Here is a 15,507-nt window from a genome sequence, read left to right as displayed (position 1 = left end):
TAATTGAGTTACTAACGCAATTACTTTTTGGGAGAAGTAATTTGTAACTATAATTAATTACTTTTTTTCAGTAAGATTAACAACACTGCTCGTTACTGAAAATAGTAATCAGATTACAGTAACGACAACACTGAATTTAGGGTACAACAAATTTTCGCCACTGTGTATAAAACATAAAAAACAATCAATCAAATAGGGTTAGGGTTTAGGGTTAGTGTTCCCCCAGACAGTCCAGAACAAATGGCGGGACGCCCTGTCCCAACACAAGGAACATTGGAGAACGCCCAAAATCCAACTGATAACACAACTGACAAGACTCCAAGAGCCCCTTTGACGCTGAAGTGGCAAAATCCACAACCCTCTTTGCCCTGACAACAGTAAATCCCGAATCCTCCTGTCCAATCCACGAACAAACAGTAATCTCAAACACACCCTTCTTCCTGCCCTTTCCAGCGAAGCCTTCAAGAGACGGATCTGCAATTTTCGGACTATAAAGTGCAACTGACTATAAGCCGCCACTCACCGAATTTGACACGAAAACAGCATTTCTTCATATATAAACCGCACTGGACCATAAGCCGCGGCTGTCCTCACTGTATTATGGAATATTTACACCAAAAGAGATTAACCAGTCACGCTTTATGTGACAGCGACATCATAAGACAGTCATGAGACCAAATGAACTACCATGAAGCTTTGAACCAGATGACTGCAAAGCTTCATTGCTTTAAGAAGCTTCATTTGGCCATCACTGCTCCTTTGGGGGGGAGACAGTCAATCTCTGCTGCCAACTATTGTCAGCACTCTTGTCGTCCAATATGCCTCCAAGCATGCATTGCAGCGCTACAGATGTAAATAACAATCAAAATTCATGTTCTGTGCTAATTATTTCTTTAGTTACTGTTCTATTTTTTTCATTAATTCCTAGAAATAGCATTTGGTAACATTTTATTTGACAGTGGTGCCATAAGACTGTCATAAGACCATCATAATTATGACATGACACTGCCATGATGACGGTGAGTTACATTTTGCTTGCACTTAATGTTCATTTTTTGCTAGTATAGGACTATTGACTCTGTAACAACGCCTTATTATCACCGAAGCCCAACGTCTGCGTCATGCAACTGACGGAGCAAGATTGACGCTGACAAGCCCACCAACTCTCGTAATCAGTTCTCCCGGACAGTCCAGAACAAATGGCGGGACACCCACCAGAGAACGCCCGATATCTAACTGATAACACGACTGACAAGACTCCAAGAGGCTCTTTGACGCTAAAGTGGAAAACTCCACGACCCTCATTGCCCTGACAACAATAACTCTCAAATCCACCTGTCCAATCCACAAACAAACAATAATCCCAAAACACACCCTTCTTCCTGTAAACGGCCCGCCCCACAAGAGCCTTCAAAAGACTGAATGTTTAACGAAGCGTTGTCATTTTTCTCGGGAACCTTTTGTTTACGTGTGATATGGTGACCTTGCCTCCCCACCTGAGTCTGTTTCTGTTTCGCCTTGCTATTTGATTGCTGTCAACCTGAATAAATTGTCAACTTGTTTTCGGTGAGCCTTCTTTAAAACTTTCAAAATGGAGTCAGTACAATGGGTTAGGACTCGGAGTGGGAACCTCTTGTTACCTCACGATACGATACGATTTGCGATACAAAGCTCACGATAACGATGATCTGGTGATATGGCGATACAACGATTATAGATACATTGGTCAGGAAATGATTCTAGGATAGTCTACAAACAACTAATAAACAGAAAAACAAGCTTCTGCTACAAATTGGAATGAGTTTATCACTAGTAGACGTCCAATCCATTTGAAATGGGAGGGTGGCAGCGAATGAACATTCGTCGAACGTCTATGGCTGTCATTGGCAGCCAATGCCAGGCAATGAGGTCATTTTGGGCCATTTTAAGGTTACAGTGCCTTGCAAAAGTATTCGGCCCCCTTGAACCTTGTAACCTTTCGCCACATTTCAGGCTTCAAACATAAAGATATAAAATTTTAATTTTTTTGTCAAGAATCAACAACAAGTGGGACACAATCGTGAAGTGGAACAACATTTATTGGATAATTTCAACTTTTTTAACAAATAAAAAACTGAAAAGTGGGGCGTGCAATATTATTCGGCCCCCTTGCGTTAATACTTTGTAGCGCCACCTTTTGCTCCAATTACAGCTGCAAGTCGCTTGGGGTATGTTTCTATCAGTTTTGCACATCGAGAGACTGACATTCTTGCCCATTCTTCCTTGCAAAACAGCTCGAGCTCAGTGAGGTTGGATGGAGAGTGTTTGTGAACAGCAGTCTTCAGCTCTTTCCACAGATTCTCCATTGGATTCAGGTCTGGACTTTGACTTGGCCATTCTAACACCTGGATACGTTTATTTTTGAACCATTCCATTGTAGATTTGGCTTTATGTTTTTGATCATTGTCCTGTTGGAAGATAAATCTCCGTCCCAGTCTCAGGTCTTGTGCAGATACCAACAGGTTTTCTTCCAGAATGTTCCTGTATTTGGCTGCATCCATCTTCCTGTCAATTTTAACCATCTTCCCTGTCCCTGCTGAAGCAAAGCAGGCCCAAACCATGATGCTGCCACCACCATGTTTGACAGTGGGGATGGTGTGTTCAGGGTGATGAGCTGTGTTGCTTTTACGCCAAGCATATCGTTTTGCATTGTGGCCAAAAAGTTCAATTTTGGTTTCATCTGACCAGAGCACCTTCTTCCACATGTTTGGTGTGTCTCCCAGGTGGCTTGTGGCAAACTTTAAACGAGACTTTTTATGGACATCTTTGAGAAATGGCTTTCTTCTTGCCACTCTTCCATAAAGGCCAGATTTGTGCAGTGTACGACTGATTGTTGTCCTATGGACAGACTCTCCCACCTCAGCTGTAGATCTCTGCAGTTCATCCAGAGTGATCATGGGCCTCTTGGCTGCATCTCTGATCAGTTTTCTCCTTGTTTGAGAAGAAAGTTTGGAAGGACGGCCGGGTCTTGGTAGATTTGCAGTGGTCTGATGCTCCTTCCATTCCAATATGATGGCTTGCACAGTGCTCCTTGAGATGTTTAAAGCTTGGCAAATCTTTTTGTATCCAAATCCGGCTTTAAACTTCTCCACAACAGTATCTCGGACCTGCCTGGTGTGTTGCTTGGTTTTCATAATGCTCTCTGCACTTTAAACAGAACCCTGAGACTATCACAGAGCAGGTGCATTTATACGGAGACTTGATTACACACAGGTGGATTCTATTTATCATCATCGGTCATTTAGGACAACATTGGATCATTCAGAGATCCTCACTGAACTTCTGGAGTGAGTTTGCTGCACTGAAAGTAAAGGGGCCGAATAATATTGCACGCCCCACTTTTCAGTTTTTTATTTGTTAAAAAAGTTTAAATTATCCAATACATGTTGTTTCACTTCACGATTGTGTCCCACTTGTTGTTGATTCTTGACAAAAAAATTAAATTTCATATCTTTATGTTTGAAGCCTGAAATGTAGCGAAAGGTTACAAGATTCAAGGGGGCCGAATACTGTTGCAAGGCACTGTATTTAACTGTTGATTTTCAGTTACTTCCTGTTGATTATGGGGTATTTATTGGTCACTTCCTGTTTATTTTGAGTTACAGAACAGGAAGTGACCTGGGAATCACCCAGGTAGTGACTCAAACTCAACAGGAAATGACCTGTAAATGAACAGCAAGTGACCAGTAAATGCCCCAAAAATCGGACAGAATGACTGCGAATGCTCTGGTTTCGAATGAACTAACGTTCCCAGTTTAAATGGATTGGGCATCGAGGAACGTCAATGGCAGCCTTACCTGAGACACCATCATGGTGGAAGATTTTGGTAGCAACTTGTTGGTTGCTTGATTGACACCTTTTTAAAACGATATCTTGATTCTTGGCAGGAGCATATCGATAACCTTTTGGGATACAAAGTATCACGATATATCACCATTTCGATATTTTGTCAAACTCCTAGTTAGGACTAAGCTGAAAGCGCGGAGTTTGGCCTTTTGGCCGGGATGTAGGGTTCCTGCCAGACCAGGACGCTGAAGCTGCGCCAGCGCGGGTTAGTTGGTTTTTACTGGCGTAATTCCAACAGTCTGGCCAAAAGGTCAGATTCCTTCACTCTCTCACAGTGGACATGCATAATTTCTTAGTGGGAGAACTTTCAAAATAGCAGGGTGTTCAAATACTTATTTTCTTCACTGTAAGTACAAGTGAAAAAGTATTCCGTGAATTGAAAACTCAAGTCATGAGTCACGGCATACGGGTACATTTTGAATAAGATTACTAATACTACAACAGGGAAGTACAAATAAAAAGATAATAGAATGTTACATTTTTTTGTTTGTTTGTTTATTCTACCAATCTGTACTATACATACTGTCGATAATTTGCCAGGTGAAATTCAGAGAAACAAAACACCCGATGAATGTTGGTTGGTTGATACAAACCAATTTTATGCTGCACTGCACTGCAATCGTTTTATTTATTTATTTCCTTACTGGCTCAGTAAAAGTCTCTAAAGCCTCAATGGTCAGCTAAATTCTTTAAGTGTGCACCCACGTTTTCTCGTTAAGCACCAATAGGTTCCTTCTCGTCACAATGCTATACTTGTCTATTAGCACAAACATATTGATCCCCCATTATTAGCGTCTATGACTTGGCCCAGAGTGTCAAAAAGTGTATGTTCAAGTCAAGAGTGGAATTTGTGCATTTTCTGTGCGTGTGTATGCCCAAGGTAATTCAGATGGGGAAAGTGCTCTCATTTTTTATGGCGCTATAAAATCCTTAATACAAAAATAGACAACACTCACTGCTGGTGCATTGCTGTATGCAAATTCCACATTTATAGTGATTGTGTTTGTGTCATCGCCAAATATGAGATGAAACTTTTTTACTACGTCTGTTAAGATCAATATACAGTGAGGCTAATAAGTATTTAATCAATCACCAATTGTGCAAGTTCTCCTACTTGAAAAGATTAGAGAGGCCTGTAATTGTCAACATGGGTAAACCTCAACGAGAGAATGTGAAAAAAAAAAAAAAAAAAAAATCACATTGTTTGATTTTTAAAGAATTTATTTGCAGATCATGGTGGAAAATAAGTATTTGGTCACCTACAAACAAGCAAGATTTCTGGCTGTCAAAGAGGTCTAACTTCTTCTAACGAGGTCTAACGAGGCTCCACTCATTACCTGTATTAACTCATTATCTGTATAAAAGACAATTGTCCACAATCTCAGTCAGTCACACTCCAAACTCCACTATGGCCAAGACCAAAGAGCTGTCGACGGACCCCAGAGACAAAATTGTAGACCTGCACCAGGCTGGGAAGACTGAATCTTCAATAGGTAAAACGCTTGGTGTAAAGAAATCAACTGTGGGAGCAATTATTAGAAAATGCAAGACATACAAGACCACTGATAATCTCCCTCGATCTGGGGCTCCATGCAACCCGTGGCGTCAAAATGATAACAAGAACGGTGAGCAAAATCCCAGAACCACCTAGTGAATGACCTACAGAGAGCTGGGACCACAATAACAAAGGTTACTATCAGTAACACAATGCGCCACCAGGGACTCAAATCCTGCACTGCCATACGTGTCCCCCGGCTGAAGCCAGTACACGTCAAGGTTCGTCTGCGGTTCGCTCGAGAGCATTTGGATGATCCAGAAGAGGACTGGGAGAATGTGTTATGGTCAGATGATACCAAAATAGAACTTTTTGGTAGAAACACGGGTTCTCGTGTTTGGAGGAGAAAAAATACTGAATTGCATCCGAAGAACACCATACCCACTGTGAAGCATGGGGATGGAAACATCATGGTTTGGGGCTGTTTTTCTGCAAAGGGACCAGGACAACTGATCTGTGTAAAGGAAAGAATGAATGGGGCCATGTATCGAGAGATTTTGAGTGAAAATCTCTTTCCATCAGCAAGGGCATTGAAGATGAGACGTGGCTGGGTCTTTTAGCATGACAGCGATCCCAAACACACAGCCAGGGCAACAAAGGAGTGGCTTCGTAAGAGGCATTTCAAGGTCCTGGAGTGCCCTGGCCAGTCTCCAGATCTCAACCCCATAGAAAATATGTGGAGGGAGTTGAAAGTCCGTGTTGCCCAACGACAGCCCCATAACATCACTGCTCTAGAGGACATCTGCATGGAGGAATGGGCCAATATACCAGCAACAGTGTGTGAAAAGCTTGTGAAGAGTTACAGAAAACGTTTGGTCTCCGTTATTGCCAACAAAGGATACCTAACAAAGTATTGAGATGAACTTTTGGTATTGACCAAATACTTATTTTCTACCACGATTTGCAAATAAATTCTTTAAAAATCAAAAAAATGGGATTTTTAGATTTTTTTTTTCCACATTGTCTCTCATGGTTGAGGTTTACGGCTGTTGACAATTACAGGCCTCTCTAATATTTTGAAGTAGGAGAACTTGCACAATTAGTGGTTGACTAAATACTTATTTGCCCCACTGTACATCCATCTTGCCTCTTTGTTCCTCTGGTGGTTTTGGCTAAGCAAAGCAAATGACCATCTAAGGTGCGAGTTGTGTTACTTGGGGTGGGTTTATTGAATAAGACAACTTACTGATTAGTGGTTGTTATTAGTGGTTAGGGCTTATTTGCCCCACTGTAGTTATGAGGCAAAGTTTTGTCAAACCTGCTCTTAGTATATTATCCCTTTATAGGAGACTTATTTAACTCATTGGCTGCCATTGATTGGGCTGGAGGGCCTGGCAGCTATCCAAAATGGATTGGATGTCTAGGGCCATCAATAGCATTGAGATAGTAAATACCCTAATTTTCAGTTTTACAAGCCGCCACTTCTTTCCCTCATTTTGAATCCTGGGTCTAATTTGTTGCGTTTTTTTTTTTAGGTTAATAGTTGACACTTTATTTGTCAGCAGCATCATAAGACTGTCATAATTATGACATGACACTGTCATGAGCATGAATGAATGCTTATGACGGATTTCATTAAGTGTTGAAGGAATTCGGCCAACCGGCCAAGCCGCGGAAACAGCGACAAACGAAATGGGTGTCCTGCTGGCACTGCTCGCGCAAGTCGGCCGGAAGGGCCAAAATTCCGCGCGTTCACTCCAGTGTTAACCCTTTGTACTGACTCCATGTTCCAAAAGTTTGAACAAGGCTCACCGAAAACAGGTTAACAATTTATTCGTCGACAACGGTCAAAAACAAGGTAAAAAACGACGACGGAGAGACAATGCTGGATCCAGGGTCGGCAAAACAACGGCCACATAGAAATGTTCCAGAGAAGTGACCACCTTTATCTAAATGTTCAGTCCTTTTTGAAAGCTGCGGTCGAGTGGGCTGGGCCGAAGGCGTGGCTGGGTGTCGTCTTGGGATCATTCCTCTGTGGCAGGTTTGGGCGGTGAAGTTAGTGCGTCATCCTTCATGGCTTGGACGTGGTTGCCATGGCGACCGACGCAGGTCTTGACGTCCAAGTCGTCCGCGCTATTAACTTGTTATCCTGGTTGGGCGCGGGTGTTCTCCGATGCTACTTGTTTTGGGACAGAGCGGCCTGCTCTTTGTCCTGGAGTTCCCGGGAAAACTGATTGCAAGAGTTGGTGCGTCAATCTTGCTCATGACGCATTGGGCTTCTGCGATAAGATGGCATTGTGTATCTTTTATGCCTTCTATTCTGCTTCTTTTCATTAAACTATGGTGTAAGTGCTATTTATTTTATATTAGGTGTGTTAGAGTAATACAAACAGTCCTACAGTATATATGAGAAATGATAATATTCCCTGATTGATTATAGTAAGTGTGTTAGAGTAATGCAAACAGTTAGACAGTGCCTACGAGAAACGGTACCATCTCCTTCATTCCCCCTCACGAGCCCTGACAGGGCTGATAAGGTGATTCCTTTTACTGTGTCAAAGGGCATGGAGTGAAGTCTGCCTAAACGATGGTTAGATGCTTTACTACAATGAATCTGTTGGACTAATGCAAACAATTATATGGTGTGTGCGAGAACGGTACCTATTCCCTTCATTGCCATCCGGCAAATGTTGTCACCAACTCCATTCATGTCCAGCTCAGATCTTTTACATCCATTCAAAAGCGAGATCATTTGCTGAATGGCCCTCAATGACATCTGTCATAAGCTTTTTAGCTTCAGCTGTCAGACAGATGGACTCAGGTTTTCCTGCAAAACATCCTGATAAACTTTTAAATTCATTCTTCCATTTATGATTGCATGTTGGCCAGGCTCTGAGGGAGCAAAACAGCCCCAAAATCATCGTGAACCATGCTTCGCGGTGAAGATGAGTTTTTGATGTTCGTGAGCTGTTCTATTTTGACATTGTGTGTTACTCCCAGACAATTCAACTTTGGTTTCATCAGTCCACAAAATATTCTGCCAAAACTTCTGTGAAGTGTCCAAGTGCTTTTTTGCGAACATTAAACGGGCAACAATTTTTTTTAGACAGCAGTGGCTTCCTCTGTTGAGTCCTCCCATGAACACTATTATTGGTCACACTTTTACATGTAGTTGATGTGAGATACTGGACGGTGCCAGTGATTTCTGTAAGTCTTTAGAAGACACTGTTGGGTTCTTTTTTACCTCTCTTAGTATTCTGCGCTGAATTCTTGGCATCAGCTTTGGTGAACGGCCACTGCTTGGGAGAGAAGCAACAGTGCCAAACTTTCTCCATTTGTTGACAACTTCTCTGACTGTCGATTGATAAACATCCAGAATTTTAGAGATGGTTTTGCATCCTTTCCTAGCTTTATACAAATCAACAATCCTTGATCGCAGGTCTTCAGGCAGCTCTTTTGACCGAGCCGTGATGCACATTACACCATGCTTCTCTTCAAGACATTTCTTACCAGGTGTGTGTTTTATAATGGGCAGGGCAGTTTAAACCACTCATCAGTGATTAGGCACACACCTGACTTAGAATGTTTGTTAAAAATTGGTTTCAATTACTCTTTAAGTCTCCTTAAGCAGAGGGTTTACTTAGTTATTTCCCCCCTTTTCTCATTGTTTGCATGCTATCTTCATTAAAATATGAAAAACCTATAAATGTTTGGGTGGTTTTAGTTAAAGCAGACACTGTATTTTCATCTGTGTGATTTTGACAAAGATCAGATCAAATTTGATGGTCCTTTTATGCAGAAATGTGCAAAATTCTAAAAGGTTCAGATACTTTATCATTCCACTGTTTGTACAAGGGCATCATATTTTGTGTCATGTCTGTATTCATAAATGAGGAAAATGTATAGTCACTTTCCCTATAAAGTGTTAAATAGCCAAATCAGAAGAAGTGGTCTTGATTGACAAGTTTGTCCTGATGGATTTCACGCTTTTTCAGCCTCCACTCACAGCTTTGCATCAAATGAGTCATTTGAGAAGCGACGCGAATCAGAAACATAATTTAATGAAAGTTTGCACATCCGTCGTGCAATCGCTAGGTTTATACAAAAAAACTGGCGACAAATATACTCCTCCCATCTCTATCCATCAGGTCGACTGTCAAATAAAGCTACCTGATAAATAACCTTTATGAATATCTTCTCATCTCACACTGACTCAGATTAAGAACAGAGCAAATCCTGCCGGTGACATTAATCCCCGCTGTTTGCTCCCACACCATCTCATCAGTTTTGATAATCAAAAAATAACAGCGGGACTCACACTCCTATCTTTTCACAAAATATGTTCCTCGGTAGAAAAATGTCTAAGCTTTCGGTGCGGCGTTTTGAAGGCTTTGGAGTTGTTTGTTGAACCGTCAACAGGTCAGTGTGTACACTGTCCTTGAAGCCAGAGGCTGCTCTCTCTCTATTACGTCATTTTATTTCTTATTTGCAGTAGCTTCATGGCGACAATAAATGCCAATTTAAACCCATCCAAAATCCATTTTCTATACAATATATCATGTGCGGACACGCGGGGGAAAGCTAAACTGATTATAAACCATAACTGGCTTTCTGCAAACCAGAAACGCTATCGACTGCTCTTCCAGTTTTGATTACTTTGGCAAAGCTAGGACTATTGATAAGGAGTCCCTCTCTGCGATGACTAAGATAACGGAGTCAAAAAGCAAATCCTTGTTGATTTTTTAAACATTAATTTAGCAGGGGTCGGTAATCTGCGGCTATTTGAACCCCTGATGCGGCTTGGTTTTATATTAGATTAATAGTTTAACGTTCATTTATAGTACAAGGCAGTAGTGAATTTCAGATGAAGCATTAAAGCGCCTGTGACACGAAAAAGCATGTTTATTTCATAATACACGCGGTATTTTATGCTCCTGAATGAAACGGACCGCTTGGATGTGTGTGGAGGCGATCGCTATCTTTATTTATTTATTTATTTTTAATCCCGCGCTATGAAAATAAGTGACTTCCGGCAACAGTCTCGAGTTGAGAAAGAGGGCGCTGTGACGTGTACGGAGGAAGGAGTCCTCTTCACTATACAGCCGTACTGTTGTATGGGAAGGACTAAGGATTCAGCTGATTTTGCGGATTAATACGTTTATTTTTCGCATCACGCTAGCCAAACGGCTGCAGAAAAATCTTGCTTTATGAGGGAGAGGCGTGTGCGCCTTTTTGGAGTTTCAAAAGGTTCCCATTCACCGTGGATATTGGCCAAAACAAGCCCTACTACTGGAAAATGGGCTGGTATCGGGAGAAATGAGTAGGGTCATAATTCCTAAAATAAGTAGGGTTTGGTGTCACCCCATAAGCGAACTGCGACCCTACAAATTTTACACGAATGCAGGAAAAATAAGTACTGGATGAAATATAAGTATGAATTGGTGATTGCAATCAAACCAGCAGACGTTCGTGTTCCTGTGGTCAAATGAGCGGATCCTATAAGTAGTAAAAAAAGTTTGAAGAAGGCTCACCGAAAACAGGTTCGCATTTTTTTGCCATGTGGCAAAATTGATTTTGCCATGTGGCTTTTTTTTGCCATGTGGAAAAATTTGTTTGCCATGTGGAAAAATGGATTTTGCCATATGCCATTTTTTTGCCCTGTGGAAAAATGGATTTTGCCATGTGGCATTTTTTTTTTGGCATGTGGCATTTTTTTTTGCCATGTGGCAAAATGGATTTTGCCATGTGTCATTTTTTTGCCATGTGGAATTTTTTTTTTCCATTTGGCAAAATGGATTTTGCCATGTGGCATTTTTTTGCCATGTGGCATTTTTCTTTGCCATGTGGCTAATTTGATTTTGCAAAATGTATTTTGCCACGTGGAAAAATTTGTTTGCCATGTGGAAAAATTGATTTTGCCATATGCCATTTTTTTGCCCTGTGGCAAAATGGATTTTGCCATTTGGCATTTTTTTTTGCCATGTGGCATTTTTTTTTGCCATGTGGCAAAATGGATTTTGCCATGTGGCATTTTTTTGCCATGTGGAATTTTTTTTTTTCCATTTGGCAAAATGGATTTTGCCATATGGCATTTTTTTGCCATGTGGCATTTTTCTTTGCCATGTGGCTAATTTGATTTTGCAAAATGTATTTTGCCATGTGGCATTTTTTTTGCCATGTGGAAAAATTTGTTTGCCATGTGAAAAAATGGATTTTGCCATATGCCATTTTTTTTGCCCTGTGGCAAAATGGATATTGCCATTTGGCTTTTTTTTTTTTGCCATGTGGCATTTTTTTTGCCATGTGGCAAAATGGATTTTGCCATGTGGCATTTTTTTGCCATGTGTAATTTTTTTTTCCATTTGGCAAAATGGATTTTGCCATGTGGCATTTTTTTTGCCATGTGGCATTTTGTCTTTGCCATGTGGCTAATTTGATTTTGCCATTTGGCATGTGGCATTTTTTTGCACTGTAGCAAAATGGATTTTGCCATGTGGCATTTTTTTTGTGCCATGTGGCAAAATGGATTTTGCTCTGTGCCATTTTTTTTTTTTAGCCACATGACATTTTTTACCATCTGGCGTTTTTTTTTTTTTTTTTTTTTGCCATGTGGCCAATTTGATTTTGCCACTTGGCACATGGCATTTTTTTAGCATGTGTCAAAATGGATTTTGCCATGTGGCATTTTTTTTTTGCCATGTGGCATTTTTTTGCCATTTGGATTTTTTTTTTTTTTTTGCCATGTGGCATAACTGATTTTTTCATGTGGCATTTTTTTTGTGCACGTGGCAAAATGGATTTTCGCTTTGGCATTCTTTGGGGGGTACATGCCTTTTTTTTGGGGTACTTGGCAGTTTTGCAGGCAATGCACATCCATGCCATTGACGGCCATGCACATCCAAATTTTCCATTGGTTTTAAATGGCAGAAAAACACGTGTGGCTGTGATTTTTGATCATACTGTTACGAGTACCCCTGGTGGTCAGGGGCCGCGAGGGTAACATAAGACGGCAGGTGTGCAATGAGGAGGCAGTGACAAATCAAAATTGCAAATAAAAAGTTTATTTAACAGAAAAGAAACAATGGACACAGAGCACACAAACATTTACCCAACCCCCTGCACTATGCAGCAAACACCAAATAAACAGTTCAAAAACCTCAACTAAACCTTGAACCCAAAACTAAATCACTACTGTGACAGGCACCTATTGTGCCCCAAAATACATGGATGATGTTGCCGCTCTGTCTAATGGACTAATACAGAGGGTTACCTATGTGAGGTGGGAGACACGATGTATACCTGAAGGCAGTGATGGCAAACTGAAGCATCATGAAGCAATGAGGCTTTCCATCAAACTGGTTCGCTCCTGGGCCGAAGCATCATGAGGCTTCATTTGTTCTATTGCGCCATCATGTGGAAAATAAAGGTCATGGCAGGCAGAGTGATTAAAATGATACCATGGATTTGATGGGGTCAAAAGGGCAGGGAGTTGTGGTGTGAATGAATGTGCGTGTGTTACTTGAAAGTAGAGCCTAGATCGGGCCTAAAAAATCCAGCCCGACCCGACCCGGCCCGCGTGTATTTAAGCCCGAGCCCGAGCAATTAACTTAACTGGCATGCCCGAGCCCGAAAAAAAGCCGAATTTTTTTTATTTATGAGGACCCAGAAGGAGAAAATGCGGGGATGCAATGCGTCAGTCAGACCTGGACAGAGCACTGCTTGGAAAATGGTTGCGTTTTGTGTGATCACATTTGTGACGACGCCTATGTGCATAATGATAACAAATTAAAGCCTGTCTTTTGTAACAAATTCTCCCAGTTAAACGAGACTGTAAAATTCATATCCAATAAACATTTATATCTTTTATAATGTGTGTCTGTTCTATCAGGTGGATAGTTCATGCTTCATTTCCATGGCAAAATGCAGCAACAGACATTTCAATTCCTTCGAGTTGCCAGAAAAAAACGCAATTTTTCATAATGTTTAAATAGTCTACATACTTTTATGATCATTTTAAATGCATGTACACAATGAAATAATGCTGGATAGGTTTGTTAAATATATTTCTGTGTGGGATATTGTGCTCTCATGGACACACCTCTCTGACAAGGAGAGGAACAGCAGCATATACAAAAATAAACTAAAATACTTTTAAATGACATTATTTTAATGACTCGGATCAGAACACACAAAAGAACAACCTGCCTTGAGGAACACTGAAACAAAATAAGAACATTTTAAGGAACACCACGAACTTCATGATGTCCACCTTTGCACGAAGAGGTGCGGCCCTTGAAACAAATGATAATAATGATGTTTGACTAATATCATATCCATATCGAAATTCGAAAAGGAAAGGATGCAGAGTTGCAGACTCGCGGAAAGCCCCAGAGCGTTCATGTGCGCAAACAATGCACTGGCTCTCCTGCGGCTCATGACAGCGCCCTTTCTCCGTTCTATACAATTTATTTATTTAATAACAAGTATTCCTTAGTTTAACATCCATATACAATAAATGTACAGTAGCCTATATTTATTTTTAAAAAGTTAGCGAGAGAAGAAGTCCGGCCCAACCTGACCCGAACGTAAATGATTGACATTTTGGGCCCGACCCGAGCTCAAGATCTAGGCTCGACTTGAAAGAATGATTGCTTTATTTTAGACATTGACATACAGTATAAACAAGGAACAAGACACACCTTTCATTCATTTTTATTGAGGAAAACTAGCATTTCCAAAGTTTTTGGCTGGTTTCGTTTTTTTAGATAGGATTTCTTTTGAAAATAGTCTTTCGCAAGGGATGGATGAAGCCAGCCAGGGTACAATGCCTCAACATAGATGAAGTATTCTCTAGGTATACCAAAGTTCTTAAGAACAATGTTTACACTTCACCTTTTGAAAAATCAGCAAGTAGAAGAAAGACATTAAAACGAGGGATACACTGTGTTGTCCCAATAATTTACAATATATATTCAAACTGGTTATTATTATTTGAACCTAGGAGAGAACTGCCCCAAATGATCCCAGACAGGGGATGTTCTCTTCTTTTTCGTTGTGGACGGTGCGTCCATTGCAAAATGAATCCGATTGAATTGAGGTTTAAAGATGTGAGTTGGGTGTGTCAGTGTCACCTGTCAGCTCTTTGTCGTCTCGGTGCGCCATTTTATTTCGAATCACCCGCGAAACCATGTGTTGGCGATGACGTAGGAAGCCCGTCTTGTGAGGCTTCGGACGTAGCAACGTGCCTTCCGAGGCTTCGGGCGTGGCCACAAGCATGATCAACACATGCCTCGATGCGCGCTTTGCAGATTTTTTTTCCGGTTTACTCGGCACACGCATCGGCGCCTCGGCACAGTAGGGCACATCACTACCTGAAGGTGTATAGCTAAAGTCCCTACCTCTGTGCTCTGCGCCAGCCTAAAGAAAAAAGACAAAAGAGATCATTAATAAACAAGTGGCAGAAAGCAAACTGAAACAAACAGAATCAAAGTCAAAACATAACAGGCTTCAACAAACCAATACAACCAAATTGAGAGCTGCCACCGCCTCTCCTGAACAGAGCAAACAATTCAACTTATATAATGGCAGGACGAACAGATGATTGGATGATTGACTAATGAGGAAGTGGTTCCAGCTGTGGAGGCCTTCTGAGATCACACAGGTGGAAACTACTGCAAATGAAAAATACAGGTGAAAACCAACATAACCAGTATAAAGTGAAAGGAAAACCATACATACCTGAACAAAAGGAAAAATGACTCCCCATCCGTAACACATACACTTTACATTAGAGCGCATTGACATTCAACGGACACCCAAGTCGCGGCTATGCACATCCAAATTTTCCATTCATTTTAAATGGCAGAAAAACACGAGTGACTGTGATTCTTGACCATACACTTTACATTACAGTGCATTGACATTCAACTGGCATCTAATGGTATGGTCAAAGGGCATGGAGTAAAGTCTGCCTAAACTATGGTTAAATGCTTTACTATAATGAATGTGTTAGACTAATGCAAACAGTTATATGGTGTCTGCGAGAAAAGTAACTATCCCCTGTGGGTGAAACGTTTCCTGTAACTTTGCACCATGTTTTCACATACTGCAGCAGGGATTTTACACCA

Source organism: Corythoichthys intestinalis, chromosome 2, assembly GCF_030265065.1.
Source record: "Corythoichthys intestinalis isolate RoL2023-P3 chromosome 2, ASM3026506v1, whole genome shotgun sequence".
NCBI lineage: Eukaryota > Metazoa > Chordata > Actinopteri > Syngnathiformes > Syngnathidae > Corythoichthys > Corythoichthys intestinalis.
This window is presented reverse-complemented; position numbering follows the sequence as displayed.